Source organism: Thunnus maccoyii, chromosome 8 (assembly GCF_910596095.1).
Source record: "Thunnus maccoyii chromosome 8, fThuMac1.1, whole genome shotgun sequence".
NCBI classification, from domain to species: Eukaryota; Metazoa; Chordata; class Actinopteri; order Scombriformes; family Scombridae; genus Thunnus; species Thunnus maccoyii.
In genome coordinates, this window is record NC_056540.1 from 3,717,731 (window position 1) to 3,731,862 (window position 14,132).

The window sequence follows — 14,132 nt, forward strand, 5'->3', positions numbered from 1 at the left end:
GTCGACTGCGGCGGAGGGGTGGCGTGCAAAACCGCGACCCCTTGGAGTCAAAGGGAGTGCGGAAAAATTGACTTTGAGGCGCGTCTAACTTTGCAGCCTATCGAGAAAGTGGCGGCGTTTGTGTACGGCAGCCGCTGGTGCGCTCTGTGAAGCTGGGTTCAGTAATGCAGAGCACCCGGGAGTCCTGGCAGCGGGAAATGGGCGTGGCCTTTGAGACGGAAGGAAAGTGTATTATTTGCCCTCCTCATTGATCTGGTTCTTTCTCTTTGCAAGAAATATGCGCAAGGCATTCTTCCATCACCAGCATGCTTAGGTTTTAGGCTTTGGCGCAGCGGCTGCCTGGCTTCGCCTTGTCAGAGACAGAAAGAGCTTCCCGGGTGGCTTTTTGCAGGAGATGTGGTGACGGACGGAGGGGAGCGGCGGCCAAAGGCACTGGATTCTGGGGTTATGCATTGTAGGCACCGTCAGCCAGAGTGCTGTGTCTAGGAGTCACCCCCCTGGACCCGACACTTCCAACTCATACTTACCTGGCAGGGGAGATACCATGATCAAGAAGGTGGTTAACCCAGGGCGAGGCTCAGCCATTGCACTCCGGTTGTGCTGACCCCTGCGAATTCCCCAAATGTGGGAATCTCGACTGCATAATTTCTGGTAGGGGGGGACTGCGTTCGCGCTCTCCCCTGATCTTTTCTGTGAAAGAACAAGCAAAAGGCGTCCCTCAGGTAAAGGCCACTTTCTGGTCGACTGCGGCGGAGGGGTGGCGTGCAAAACCGCGACCCCTTGGAGTCAAAGGGAGTGCGGAAAAATTGACTTTGAGGCGCGTCTAACTTTGCAGCCTATCGAGAAAGTGGCGGCGTTTGTGTACGGCAGCCGCTGGTGCGCTCTGTGAAGCTGGGTTCAGTAATGCAGAGCACCCGGGAGTCCTGGCAGCGGGAAATGGGCGTGGCCTTTGAGACGGAAGGAAAGTGTATTATTTGCCCTCCTCATTGATGTGGTTCTTTCTCTTTGCAAGAAATATGCGCAAGGCATTCTTCCATCACCAGCATGCTTAGGTCTTAGGCTTTGGCGCAGCGGCTGCCTGGCTTCGCCTTGTCAGAGACAGAAAGAGCTTCCCGGGTGGCTTTTTGCAGGAGATGTGGTGACGGACGGAGGGGAGCTGCGGCCAAAGGCACTGGATTCTGGGGTTATGCATTGTAGGCACCGTCAGCCAGAGTGCTGTGTCTAGGAGTCACCCCCCTGGACCCGAAACTTCCAACTCATACTTACCTGGCAGGGGAGATACCATGATCAAGAAGGTGGTTCACCCAGGGCGAGGCTCAGCCGTTGCACTCCGGTTGTGCTGACCCCTGCGAATTCCCCAAATGTGGGAATCTCGACTGCATAATTTCTGGTAGTGGGGGACCTCGCGCTCTCCCCTGATCTTTTCTGTGAAAGAACAAGCAAAAGGCGTCCCTCGGGTAAAGGCCACTTTCTGGTCGACTGCGGCGGAGGGGTGGCGTGCAAAACCGCGACCCCTTGGAGTCAAAGGGAGTGCGGAAATATTGACTTTGAGGCGCATCTAACTTTGCAGCCTATCGAGAAAGTGGCGGCGTTTGTGTACGGCAGCCGCTGGTGCGCTCTGTGAAGCTGGGTTCAGTAATGCAGAGCACCCGGGAGTCCTGGCAGCGGGAAATGGGCGTGGCCTTTGAGACGGAAGGAAAGTGTATTATTTGCCCTCCTCATTGATGTGGTTCTTTCTCTTTGCAAGAAATATGCGCAAGGCATTCTTCCATCACCAGCATGCTTAGGTCTTAGGCTTTGGCGCAGCGGCTGCCTGGCTTCGCCTTGTCAGAGACAGAAAGAGCTTCCCGGGTGGCTTTTTGCAGGAGATGTGGTGACGGACGGAGGGGAGCGGCGGCCAAAGGCACTGGATTCTGGGGTTATGCATTGTAGGCACCGTCAGCCAGAGTGCTGTGTCTAGGAGTCACCCCCCTGGACCCGACACTTCCAACTCATACTTACCTGGCAGGGGAGATACCATGATCAAGAAGGTGGTTCACCCAGGGCGAGGCTCAGCCATTGCACTCCGGTTGTGCTGACCCCTGCGAATTCCCCAAATGTGGGAATCTCGACTGCATAATTTCTGGTAGTGGGGGACTGCGTTCGCGCTCTCCCCTGATCTTTTCTGTGAAAGAACAAGCAAAAGGCGTCCCTCGGGTAAAGGCCACTTTCTGGTCGACTGCGGCGGAGGGGTGGCGTGCAAAACCGCGACCCCTTGGAGTCAAAGGGAGTGCGGAAAAATTGACTTTGAGGCGCGTCTAACTTTGCAGCCTATCGAGAAAGTGGCGGCGTTTGTGTACGGCAGCCGCTGGTGCGCTCTGTGAAGCTGGGTTCAGTAATGCAGAGCACCCGGGAGTCCTGGCAGCGGGAAATGGGCGTGGCCTTTGAGACGGAAGGAAAGTGTATTATTTGCCCTCCTCATTGATGTGGTTCTTTCTCTTTGCAAGAAATATGCGCAAGGCATTCTTCCATCACCAGCATGCTTAGGTTTTAGGCTTTGGCGCAGCGGCTGCCTGGCTTCGCCTTGTCAGAGACAGAAAGAGCTTCCCGGGTGGCTTTTTGCAGGAGATGTGGTGACGGACGGAGGGGAGCGGCGGCCAAAGGCACTGGATTCTGGGGTTATGCATTGTAGGCACCGTCAGCCAGAGTGCTGTGGCTAGGAGTCACCCCCCTGGACCCGACACTTCCAACTCATACTTACCTGGCAGGGGAGATACCATGATCAAGAAGGTGGTTCACCCAGGGCGAGGCTCAGCCATTGCACTCCGGTTGTGCTGACCCCTGCGAATTCCCCAAATGTGGGAATCTCGACTGCATAATTTCTGGTAGTGGGGGACTGCGTTCGCGCTCTCCCCTGATCTTTTCTGTGAAAGAACAAGCAAAAGGCGTCTCTCGGGTAAAGGCCACTTTCTGGTCGACTGCGGCGGAGGGGTGGCGTGCAAAACCGCGACCCCTTGGAGTCAAAGGGAGTGCGGAAAAATTGACTTTGAGGCGCGTCTAACTTTGCAGCCTATCGAGAAAGTGGCGGCGTTTGTGTACGGCAGCCGCTGGTGCGCTCTGTGAAGCTGGGTTCAGTAATGCAGAGCACCCGGGAGTCCTGGCAGCGGGAAATGGGCGTGGCCTTTGAGACGGAAGGAAAGTGTATTATTTGCCATCCTCATTGATGCGGTTCTTTCTCTTTGCAAGAAATATGCGCAAGGCATTCTTCCATCACCAGCATGCTTAGGTCTTAGGCTTTGGCGCAGCGGCTGCCTGGCTTCGCCTTGTCAGAGACAGAAAGAGCTTCCCGGGTGGCTTTTTGCAGGAGATGTGGTGAAGGACGGAGGGGAGCGGCGGCCAAAGGCACTGGATTCTGGGGTTATGCATTGTAGGCACCGTCAGCCATCGAGAAAGTGGCGGCGTTCACACACTCTTGTTTTGGTTGGTAGAGCAATGAATGACGGGAAAAGGAAAGAGAGTGTGTGCACCACAAACCCGAGTTAAACTGCGGCAGTGTTTTCAACGTTGCAGGAGATGTGGTGACGGACGGAGGGGAGCGGCGGCCAAAGGCACTGGATTCTGGGGTTATGCATTGTAGGCACCGTCAGCCAGAGTGCTGTGTCTAGGAGTCACCCCCCTGGACCCGACACTTCCAACTCATACTTACCTGGCAGGGGAGATACCATGATCAAGAAGGTGGTTCACCCAGGGCGAGGCTCAGCCATTGCACTCCGGTTGTGCTGACCCCTGCGAATTCCCCAAATGTGGGAATCTCGACTGCATAATTTCTGGTAGTGGGGGACTGCGTTCGCGCTCTCCCCTGATCTTTTCTGTGAAAGAACAAGCAAAAGGCGTCCCTCGGGTAAAGGCCACTTTCTGGTCGACTGCGGCGGAGGGGTGGCGTGCAAAACCGCGACCCCTTGGAGTCAAAGGGAGTGCGGAAAAATTGACTTTGAGGCGCGTCTAACTTTGCAGCCTATCGAGAAAGTGGCGGCGTTTGTGTACGGCAGCCGCTGGTGCGCTCTGTGAAGCTGGGTTCAGTAATGCAGAGCACCCGGGAGTCCTGGCAGCGGGAAATGGGCGTGGCCTTTGAGACGGAAGGAAAGTGTATTATTTGCCCTCCTCATTGATGTGGTTCTTTCTCTTTGCAAGAAATATGCGCAAGGCATTCTTCCATCACCAGCATGCTTAGGTCTTAGGCTTTGGCGCAGCGGCTGCCTGGCTTTGCCTTGTCAGAGACAGAAAGAGCTTCCCGGGTGGCTTTTTGCAGGAGATGTGGTGACGGACGGAGGGGAGCGGCGGCCAAAGGCACTGGATTCTGGGGTTATGCATTGTAGGCACCGTCAGCCAGAGTGCTGTGTCTAGGAGTCACCCCCCTGGACCCGACACTTCCAACTCATACTTACCTGGCAGGGGGGATACCATGATCAAGAAGGTGGTTCACCCAGGGCGAGGCTCAGCCATTGCACTCCGGTTGTGCTGACCCCTGCGAATTCCCCAAATGTGGGAATCTCGACTGCATAATTTCTGGTAGTGGGGGACTGCGTTCGCGCTCTCCCCTGATCTTTTCTGTGGAAGAACAAGCAAAAGGCGTCCCTCGGGTAAAGGCCACTTTCTGGTCGACTGCGGCAGAGGGGTGGCGTGCAAAACCGCGACCCCTTGGAGTCAAAGGGAGTGCGGAAAAATTGACTTTGAGGCGCGTCTAACTTTGCAGCCTATCGAGAAAGTGGCGGCGTTTGTGTACGGCAGCCGCTGGTGCGCTCTGTGAAGCTGGGTTCAGTAATGCAGAGCACCCGGGAGTCCTGGCAGCGGGAAATGGGCGTGGCCTTTGAGACGGAAGGAAAGTGTATTATTTGCCCTCCTCATTGATGTGGTTCTTTCTCTTTGCAAGAAATATGCGCAAGGCATTCTTCCATCACCAGCATGCTTAGGTTTTAGGCTTTGGCGCAGCGGCTGCCTGGCTTCGCCTTGTCAGAGACAGAAAGAGCTTCCCGGGTGGCTTTTTGCAGGAGATGTGGTGACGGACGGAGGGGAGCGGCGGCCAAAGGCACTGGATTCTGGGGTTATGCATTGTAGGCACCGTCAGCCAGAGTGCTGTGTCTAGGAGTCACCCCCCTGGACCCGACACTTCCAACTCATACTTACCTGGCAGGGGAGATACCATGATCAAGAAGGTGGTTCACCCAGGGCAAGGTTCTGCCATTGCACTCCGGTTGTGCTGACCCCTGCGAATTCCCCAAATGTGGGAATCTCGACTGCATAATTTCTGGTAGTGGGGGACTGCGTTCGCGCTCTCCCCTGATCTTTTCTGTGAAAGAACAAGCAAAAGGCGTCCCTCGGGTAAAGGCCACTTTCTGGTCGACTGCGGCGGAGGGGTGGCGTGCAAAACCGCGACCCCTTGGAGTCAAAGGGAGTGCGGAAAAATTGACTTTGAGGCGCGTCTAACTTTGCAGCCTATCGAGAAAGTGGCGGCGTTTGTGTACGGCAGCCGCTGGTGCGCTCTGTGAAGCTGGGTTCAGTAATGCAGAGCACCCGGGAGTCCTGGCAGCGGGAAATGGGCGTGGCCTTTGAGACGGAAGGAAAGTGTATTATTTGCCATCCTCATTGATGTGGTTCTTTCTCTTTGCAAGAAATATGCGCAAAGCATTCTTCCATCACCAGCATGCTTAGGTCTTAGGCTTTGGCGCAGCGGCTGCCTGGCTTCTCCTTGTCAGAGACAGAAAGAGCTTCCCGGGTGGCTTTTTGCAGGAGATGTGGTGACGGACGGAGGGGAGCGGCGGCCAAAGGCACTGGATTCTGGGGTTATGCATTGTAGGCACCGTCAGCCATCGAGAAAGTGGCGGCGTTCACACACTCTTGTTTTGGTTGGTAGAGCAATGAATGACGGGAAAAGGAAAGAGAGTGTGTGCACCACAAACCCGAGTTAAACTGCGGCAGTGTTTTCAACGTTGCAGGAGATGTGGTGACGGACGGAGGGGAGCGACGGCCAAAGGCACTGGATTCTGGGGTTATGCATTGTAGGCACCGTCAGCCAGAGTGCTGTGTCTAGGAGTCACCCCTCTGGACCCGACACTTCCAACTCATACTTACCTGGCAGGGGAGATACCATGATCAAGAAGGTGGTTCACCCAGGGCGAGGCTCAGCCATCGCACTCCGGTTGTGCTGACCCCTGCGAATTCCCCAAATGTGGGAATCTCGACTGCATAATTTCTGGTAGTGGGGGACTGCGTTCGCGCTCTCCCCTGATCTTTTCTGTGAAAGAACAAGCAAAAGGCGTCCCTCGGGTAAAGGCCACTTTCTGGTCGACTGCGGCGGAGGGGTGGCGTGCAAAACCGCGACCCCTTGGAGTCAAAGGGAGTGCGGAAAAATTGACTTTGAGGCGCGTCTAACTTTGCAGCCTATCGAGAAAGTGGCGGCGTTTGTGTACGGCAGCCACTGGTGCGCTCTGTGAAGCTGGGTTCAGTAATGCAGAGCACCCGGGAGTCCTGGCAGCGGGAAATGGGCGTGGCCTTTGAGACGGAAGGAAAGTGTATTATTTGCCCTCCTCATTGATGTGGTTCTTTCTCTTTGCAAGAAATATGCGCAAGGCATTCTTCCATCACCAGCATGCTTAGGTCTTAGGCTTTGGCGCAGCGGCTGCCTGGCTTCGCCTTGTCAGAGACAGAAAGAGCTTCCCGGGTGGCTTTTTGCAGGAGATGTGGTGACGGACGGAGGGGAGCGGCGGCCAAAGGCACTGGATTCTGGGGTTATGCATTGTAGGCACCGTCAGCCAGAGTGCTGTGTCTAGGAGTCACCCCCCTGGACCCGACACTTCCAACTCATACTTACCTGGCAGGGGAGATACCATGATCAAGAAGGTGGTTCACCCAGGGCGAGGCTCAGCCATTGCACTCCGGTTGTGCTGACCCCTGCGAATTCCCCAAATGTGGGAATCTCGACTGCATAATTTCTGGTAGTGGGGGACTGCGTTCGCGCTCTCCCCTGATCTTTTCTGTGAAAGAACAAGCAAAAGGCGTCCCTCGGGTAAAGGCCACTTTCTGGTCGACTGCGGCGGAGGGGTGGCGTGCAAAACCGCGACCCCTTGGAGTCAAAGGGAGTGCGGAAAAATTGACTTTGAGGCGCGTCTAACTTTGCAGCCTATCGAGAAAGTGGCGGCGTTTGTGTACGGCAGCCGCTGGTGGGCTCTGTGAAGCTGGGTTCAGTAATGCAGAGCACCCGGGAGTCCTGGCAGCGGGAAATGGGCGTGGCCTTTGAGACGGAAGGAAAGTGTATTATTTGCCCTCCTCATTGATGTGGTTCTTTCTCTTTGCAAGAAATATGCGCAAGGCATTCTTCCATCACCAGCATGCTTAGGTCTTAGGCTTTGGCGCAGCGGCTGCCTGGCTTCGCCTTGTCAGAGACAGAAAGAGCTTCCCGGGTGGCTTTTTGCAGGAGATGTGGTGACGGACGGAGGGGAGCCGCAGCCAAAGGCACTGGATTCTGGGGTTATACATTGTAGGCACCGTCAGCCATCGAGAAAGTGGCGGCGTTCACACACTCTTGTTTTGGTTGGTAGAGCAATGAATGACGGGAAAAGGAAAGAGAGTGTGTGCACCACAAACCCGAGTTAAACTGCGGCAGTGTTTTCAACGTTGCAGGAGATGTGGTGACGGACGGAGGGGAGCGGCGGCCAAAGGCACTGGATTCTGGGGTTATGCATTGTAGGCACCGTCAGCCAGAGTGCTGTGTCTAGGAGTCACCCCCCTGGACCCGACACTTCCAACTCATACTTACCTGGCAGGGGAGATACCATGATCAAGAAGGTGGTTCACCCAGGGCGAGGCTCAGCCATTGCACTCCGGTTGTGCTGACCCCTGCGAATTCCCCAAATGTGGGAATCTCGACTGCATAATTTCTGGTAGTGGGGGACTGCGTTCGCGCTCTCCCCTGATCTTTTCTGTGAAAGAACAAGCAAAAGGCGTCCCTCGGGTAAAGGCCACTTTCTGGTCGACTGCGGCGGAGGGGTGGCGTGCAAAACCGCGACCCCCTCGAGTCAAAGGGAGTGCAGAAAAATTGACTTTGAGGCGCGTCTAACTTTGCAGCCTATCGAGAAAGTGGCGGCGTTTGTGTACGGCAGCCGCTGGTGCGCTCTGTGAAGCTGGGTTCAGTAATGCAGAGCACCCGGGAGTCCTGGCAGCGGGAAATGGGCGTGGCCTTTGAGACGGAAGGAAAGTGTATTATTTGCCCTCCTCATTGATGTGGTTCTTTCTCTTTGCAAGAAATATGCGCAAGGCATTCTTCCATCACCAGCATGCTTAGGTCTTAGGCTTTGGCGCAGCGGCTGCCTGGCTTCGCCTTGTCAGAGACAGAAAGAGCTTCCCGGGTGGCTTTTTGCAGGAGATGTGGTGACGGACGGAGGGGAGCCGCAGCCAAAGGCACTGGATTCTGGGGTTATGCATTGTAGGCACCGTCAGCCATCGAGAAAGTGGCGGCGTTCACACACTCTTGTTTTGGTTGGTAGAGCAATGAATGACGGGAAAAGGAAAGAGAGTGTGTGCACCACAAACCCGAGTTAAACTGCGGCAGTGTTTTCAACGTTGCAGGAGATGTGGTGACGGACGGAGGGGAGCGGCGGCCAAAGGCACTGGATTCTGGGGTTATGCATTGCAGGCACCGTCAGCCAGAGTGCTGTGTCTAGGAGTCACCCCCCTGGACCCGACACTTCCAACTCATACTTACCTGGCAGGGGAGATACCATGATCAAGAAGGTGGTTCACCCAGGGCGAGGCTCAGCCATTGCACTCCGGTTGTGCTGACCCCTGCGAATTCCCCAAATGTGGGAATCTCGACTGCATAATTTCTGGTAGTGGGGGACTGCGTTCGCGCTCTCCCCTGATCTTTTCTGTGAAAGAACAAGCCAAAGGTGTCCCTCGGGTAAAGGCCACTTTCTGGTCGACTGCGGCGGAGGGGTGGCGTGCAAAACCGCGACCCCTTGGAGTCAAAGGGAGTGCGGAAAAATTGACTTTGAGGCGCGTCTAACTTTGCAGCCTATCGAGAAAGTGGCGGCGTTTGTGTACGGCAGCCGCTGGTGCGCTCTGTGAAGCTGGGTTCAGTAATGCAGAGCACCCGGGAGTCCTGGCAGCGGGAAATGGGCGTGGCCTTTGAGACGGAAGGAAAGTGTATTATTTGCCCTCCTCATTGATGTGGTTCTTTCTCTTTGCAAGAAATATGCGCAAGGCATTCTTCCATCACCAGCATGCTTAGGTCTTAGGCTTTGGCGCAGCGGCTGCCTGGCTTCGCCTTGTCAGAGACAGAAAGAGCTTCCCGGGTGGCTTTTTGCAGGAGATGTGGTGACGGACGGAGGGGAGCTGCGGCCAAAGGCACTGGATTCTGGGGTTATGCATTGTAGGCACCGTCAGCCAGAGTGCTGTGTCTAGGAGTCACCCCCCTGGACCCGACACTTCCAACTCATACTTACCTGGCAGGGGAGATACCATGATCAAGAAGGTGGTTCACCCAGGGCGAGGCTCAGCCATTGCACTCCGGTTGTGCTGACCCCTGCGAATTCCCCAAATGTGGGAATCTCGACTGCATAATTTCTGGTAGTGGGGGACTGCGTTCGCGCTCTCCCCCGATCTTCTCTGTGAAAGAACAAGCCAAAGGCGTCCCTCGGGTAAAGGCCACTTTCTGGTCGACTGCGGCGGAGGGGTGGCGTGCAAAACCGCGAGCCCTTGGAGTCAAAGGGAGTGCGGAAAAATTGACTTTGAGGCGCATCTAACTTTGCAGCCTATCGAGAAAGTGGCGGCGTTTGTGTACGGCAGCCGCTGGTGCGCTCTGTGAAGCTGGGTTCAGTAATGCAGAGCACCCGGGAGTCCTGGCAGCGGGAAATGGGCGTGGCCTTTGAGACGGAAGGAAAGTGTATTATTTGCCCTCCTCATTGATGTGGTTCTTTCTCTTTGCAAGAAATATGCGCAAGGCATTCTTCCATCACCAGCATGCTTAGGTCTTAGGCTTTGGCGCAGCGGCTGCCTGGCTTCGCCTTGTCAGAGACAGAAAGAGCTTCCCGGGTGGCTTTTTGCAGGCGATGTGGTGACGGACGGAGGGGAGCGGCGGCCAAAGGCACTGGATTCTGGGGTTATGCATTGTAGGCACCGTCAGCCATCGAGAAAGTGGCGGCGTTCACACACTCTTGTTTTGGTTGGTAGAGCAATGAATGACGGGAAAAGGAAAGAGAGTGTGTGCACCACAAACCCGAGTTAAACTGCGGCAGTGTTTTCAACGTTGCAGGAGATGTGGTGACGGACGGAGGGGAGCGGCGGCCAAAGGCACTGCATTCTGGGGTTATGCATTGTAGGCACCGTCAGCCAGAGTGCTGTGTCTAGGAGTCACCCCCCTGGACCCGACACTTCCAACTCATACTTACCTGGCAGGGGAGATACCATGATCAAGAAGGTGGTTCACCCGTTGCACTCCGGTTGTGCTGACCCCTGCGAATTCCCCAAATGTGGGAATCTCGACTGCATAATTTCTGGTAGTGGGGGACTGCGTCCGCGCTCTCCCCTAATCTTTTCTGTGAAAGAACAAGCAAAAGGCGTCCCTCGGGTAAAGGCCACTTTCTGGTCGACTGCGGCGGAGGGGTGGCGTGCAAAACCGCGAGCCCTTGGAGTCAAAGGGAGTGCGGAAAAATTGACTTTGAGGCGCGTCTAACTTTGCAGCCTATCGAGAAAGTGGCGGCGTTTGTGTACGGCAGCCGCTGGTGCGCTCTGTGAAGCTGGGTTCAGTAATGCAGAGCACCCGGGAGTCCTGGCAGCGGGAAATGGGCGTGGCCTTTGAGACGGAAGGAAAGTGTATTATTTGCCCTCCTCATTGATGTGGTTCTTTCTCTTTGCAAGAAATATGCGCAAGGCATTCTTCCATCACCAGCATGCTTAGGTCTTAGGCTTTGGCGCAGCGGCTGCCTGGCTTCGCCTTGTCAGAGACAGAAAGAGCTTCCCGGGTGGCTTTTTGCAGGAGATGTGGTGACGGACGGAGGGGAGCCGCGGCCAAAGGCACTGGATTCTGGGGTTATGCATTGTAGGCACCGTCAGCCATCGAGAAAGTGGCGGCGTTCACACACTCTTGTTTTGGTTGGTAGAGCAATGAATGACGGGAAAAGGAAAGAGAGTGTGTGCACCACAAACCCGAGTTAAACTGCGGCAGTGTTTTCAACGTTGCAGGAGATGTGGTGACGGACGGAGGGGAGCGGCGGCCAAAGGCACTGGATTCTGGGGTTATGCATTGTAGGCACCGTCAGCCAGAGTGCTGTGTCTAGGAGTCACCCCCCTGGACCCAACACTTCCAACTCATACTTACCTGGCAGGGGAGATACCATGATCAAGAAGGTGGTTCACCCAGGGCGAGGCTCAGCCATCGCACTCCGGTTGTGCTGACCCCTGCGAATTCCCCAAATGTGGGAATCTCGACTGCATAATTTCTGGTAGTGGGGGACTGCGTTCGCGCTCTCCCCTGATCTTTTCTGTGAAAGAACAAGCAAAAGGCGTCCCTCGGGTAAAGGCCACTTTCTGGTCGACTGCGGCGGAGGGGTGGCGTGCAAAACCGCGACCCCTTGGAGTCAAAGGGAGTGCGGAAAAATTGACTTTGAGGCGCGTCTAACTTTGCAGCCTATCGAGAAAGTGGCGGCGTTTGTGTACGGCAGCCGCTGGTGCGCTCTGTGAAGCTGGGTTCAGTAATGCAGAGCACCCGGGAGTCCTGGCAGCGGGAAATGGGCGTGGCCTTTGAGACGGAAGGAAAGTGTATTATTTGCCCTCCTCATTGATGTGGTTCTTTCTCTTTGCAAGAAATATGCGCAAGGCATTCTTCCATCACCAGCATGCTTAGGTCTTAGGCTTTGGCGCAGCGGCTGCCTGGCTTCGCCTTGTCAGAGACAGAAAGAGCTTCCCGGGTGGCTTTTTGCAGGAGATGTGGTGACGGACGGAGGGGAGCGGCGGCCAAAGGCACTGGATTCTGGGGTTATGCATTGTAGGCACCGTCAGCCATCGAGAAAGTGGCGGCGTTCACACACTCTTGTTTTGGTTGGTAGAGCAATGAATGACGGGAAAAGGAAAGAGAGTGTGTGCACCACAAACCCGAGTTAAACTGCGGCAGTGTTTTCAACGTTGCAGGAGATGTGGTGACGGACGGAGGGGAGCGGCGGCCAAAGGCACTGCATTCTGGGGTTATGCATTGTAGGCACCGTCAGCCAGAGTGCTGTGTCTAGGAGTCACCCCCCTGGACCCGACACTTCCAACTCATACTTACCTGGCAGGGGAGATACCATGATCAAGAAGGTGGTTCACCCGTTGCACTCCGGTTGTGCTGACCCCTGCGAATTCCCCAAATGTGGGAATCTCGACTGCATAATTTCTGGTAGTGGGGGACTGCGTCCGCGCTCTCCCCTAATCTTTTCTGTGAAAGAACAAGCAAAAGGCGTCCCTCGGGTAAAGGCCACTTTCTGGTCGACTGCGGCGGAGGGGTGGCGTGCAAAACCGCGAGCCCTTGGAGTCAAAGGGAGTGCGGAAAAATTGACTTTGAGGCGCGTCTAACTTTGCAGCCTATCGAGAAAGTGGCGGCGTTTGTGTACGGCAGCCGCTGGTGCGCTCTGTGAAGCTGGGTTCAGTAATGCAGAGCACCCGGGAGTCCTGGCAGCGGGAAATGGGCGTGGCCTTTGAGACGGAAGGAAAGTGTATTATTTGCCCTCCTCATTGATGTGGTTCTTTCTCTTTGCAAGAAATATGCGCAAGGCATTCTTCCATCACCAGCATGCTTAGGTCTTAGGCTTTGGCGCAGCGGCTGCCTGGCTTCGCCTTGTCAGAGACAGAAAGAGCTTCCCGGGTGGCTTTTTGCAGGAGATGTGGTGACGGACGGAGGGGAGCCGCGGCCAAAGGCACTGGATTCTGGGGTTATGCATTGTAGGCACCGTCAGCCATCGAGAAAGTGGCGGCGTTCACACACTCTTGTTTTGGTTGGTAGAGCAATGAATGACGGGAAAAGGAAAGAGAGTGTGTGCACCACAAACCCGAGTTAAACTGCGGCAGTGTTTTCAACGTTGCAGGAGATGTGGTGACGGACGGAGGGGAGCGGCGGCCAAAGGCACTGGATTCTGGGGTTATGCATTGTAGGCACCGTCAGCCAGAGTGCTGTGTCTAGGAGTCACCCCCCTGGACCCAACACTTCCAACTCATACTTACCTGGCAGGGGAGATACCATGATCAAGAAGGTGGTTCACCCAGGGCGAGGCTCAGCCATTGCACTCCGGTTTTGCTGACCCCTGCGAATTCCCCAAATGTGGGAATCTCGACTGCATAATTTCTGGTAGTGGGGGACTGCGTTCGCGCTCTCCCCTGATCTTTTCTGTGAAAGAACAAGCAAAAGGCGTCCCTCGGGTAAAGGTCACTTTCTAGTCGACTGCGGCGGAGGGGTGGCGTGCAAAACCGCGAGCCCTTGGAGTCAAAGGGAGTGCGGAAAAATTGACTTTGAGGCGCGTCTAACTTTGCAGCCTATCGAGAAAGTGGCGGCGTTTGTGTACGGCAGCCGCTGGTGCGCTCTGTGAAGCTGGGTTCAGTAATGCAGAGCACCCGGGAGTCCTGGCAGCGGGAAATGGGCGTGGCCTTTGAGACGGAAGGAAAGTGTATTATTTGCCCTCCTCATTGATGTGGTTCTTTCTCTTTGCAAGAAATATGCGCAAGGCATTCTTCCATCACCAGCATGCTTAGGTCTTAGGCTTTGGCGCAGCGGCTGCCTGGCTTCGCCTTGTCAGAGACAGAAAGAGCTTCCCGGGTGGCTTTTTGCAAGAGATGTGGTGACGGACGGAGGGGAGCGGCGGCCAAAGGCACTGGATTCTGGGGTTATGCATTGTAGGCACCGTCAGCCAGAGTGCTGTGTCTAGGAGTCACCCCCCTGGACCCGACACTTCCAACTCATACTTACCTGGCAGGGGAGATACCATGATCAAGAAGGTGGTTCACGCAGGGCGAGGCTCAGCCATTGCACTCCGGTTGTGCTGACCCCTGCGAATTCTCCAAATGTGGGAATCTCGACTGCATATTTTCTGGTAGTGGGGGACTGCGTTCGCGCTCTCCCCTGATCTTTTCTGTGA

General features: G+C 55.4%; 15 non-coding genes and 2 pseudogenes across 15 annotated transcripts; all 17 read left to right on the forward strand.

Annotated features, from left to right (window-relative positions):
• Positions 1 to 519: 519 nt before the first annotated feature.
• On the forward strand, positions 520 to 683 carry LOC121902617. Its single transcript, XR_006097610.1, has one exon. It is a non-coding gene; the product is annotated as a U1 spliceosomal RNA (small nuclear RNA).
• A 575-nt stretch (positions 684 to 1,258) lies between these two features.
• On the forward strand, positions 1,259 to 1,418 carry LOC121902639. The gene has a single exon (XR_006097633.1). It is a non-coding gene; the product is annotated as a U1 spliceosomal RNA (small nuclear RNA).
• Positions 1,419 to 1,993: 575 nt separating this feature from the next.
• On the forward strand, positions 1,994 to 2,157 carry LOC121902871. The gene has a single exon (XR_006097841.1). It is a non-coding gene; the product is annotated as a U1 spliceosomal RNA (small nuclear RNA).
• A 575-nt stretch (positions 2,158 to 2,732) lies between these two features.
• Positions 2,733 to 2,896, forward strand: LOC121902883. The gene has a single exon (XR_006097852.1). It is a non-coding gene; the product is annotated as a U1 spliceosomal RNA (small nuclear RNA).
• A 781-nt stretch (positions 2,897 to 3,677) lies between these two features.
• On the forward strand, positions 3,678 to 3,841 carry LOC121902894. The gene has a single exon (XR_006097863.1). It is a non-coding gene; the product is annotated as a U1 spliceosomal RNA (small nuclear RNA).
• A 575-nt stretch (positions 3,842 to 4,416) lies between these two features.
• Positions 4,417 to 4,580, forward strand: LOC121902966. Its single transcript, XR_006097929.1, has one exon. It is a non-coding gene; the product is annotated as a U1 spliceosomal RNA (small nuclear RNA).
• A 575-nt stretch (positions 4,581 to 5,155) lies between these two features.
• Positions 5,156 to 5,319, forward strand: LOC121903033. Its single transcript, XR_006097992.1, has one exon. It is a non-coding gene; the product is annotated as a U1 spliceosomal RNA (small nuclear RNA).
• Positions 5,320 to 6,100: 781 nt separating this feature from the next.
• Positions 6,101 to 6,264, forward strand: LOC121902604. Its single transcript, XR_006097598.1, has one exon. It is a non-coding gene; the product is annotated as a U1 spliceosomal RNA (small nuclear RNA).
• A 575-nt stretch (positions 6,265 to 6,839) lies between these two features.
• LOC121902906 lies at positions 6,840 to 7,003 on the forward strand. Its single transcript, XR_006097874.1, has one exon. It is a non-coding gene; the product is annotated as a U1 spliceosomal RNA (small nuclear RNA).
• A 781-nt stretch (positions 7,004 to 7,784) lies between these two features.
• On the forward strand, positions 7,785 to 7,948 carry LOC121902918. Its single transcript, XR_006097885.1, has one exon. It is a non-coding gene; the product is annotated as a U1 spliceosomal RNA (small nuclear RNA).
• A 781-nt stretch (positions 7,949 to 8,729) lies between these two features.
• On the forward strand, positions 8,730 to 8,893 carry LOC121902929. The gene has a single exon (XR_006097896.1). It is a non-coding gene; the product is annotated as a U1 spliceosomal RNA (small nuclear RNA).
• A 575-nt stretch (positions 8,894 to 9,468) lies between these two features.
• Positions 9,469 to 9,632, forward strand: LOC121902831. Its single transcript, XR_006097802.1, has one exon. It is a non-coding gene; the product is annotated as a U1 spliceosomal RNA (small nuclear RNA).
• A 781-nt stretch (positions 9,633 to 10,413) lies between these two features.
• LOC121902642 lies at positions 10,414 to 10,561 on the forward strand (annotated as a pseudogene).
• Positions 10,562 to 11,342: 781 nt separating this feature from the next.
• LOC121902605 lies at positions 11,343 to 11,506 on the forward strand. Its single transcript, XR_006097599.1, has one exon. It is a non-coding gene; the product is annotated as a U1 spliceosomal RNA (small nuclear RNA).
• Positions 11,507 to 12,287: 781 nt separating this feature from the next.
• On the forward strand, positions 12,288 to 12,435 carry LOC121902643 (annotated as a pseudogene).
• Positions 12,436 to 13,216: 781 nt separating this feature from the next.
• LOC121903038 lies at positions 13,217 to 13,380 on the forward strand. Its single transcript, XR_006097997.1, has one exon. It is a non-coding gene; the product is annotated as a U1 spliceosomal RNA (small nuclear RNA).
• Positions 13,381 to 13,955: 575 nt separating this feature from the next.
• Positions 13,956 to 14,119, forward strand: LOC121902637. The gene has a single exon (XR_006097631.1). It is a non-coding gene; the product is annotated as a U1 spliceosomal RNA (small nuclear RNA).
• The last annotated feature ends 13 nt before the right edge of the window (positions 14,120 to 14,132 follow it).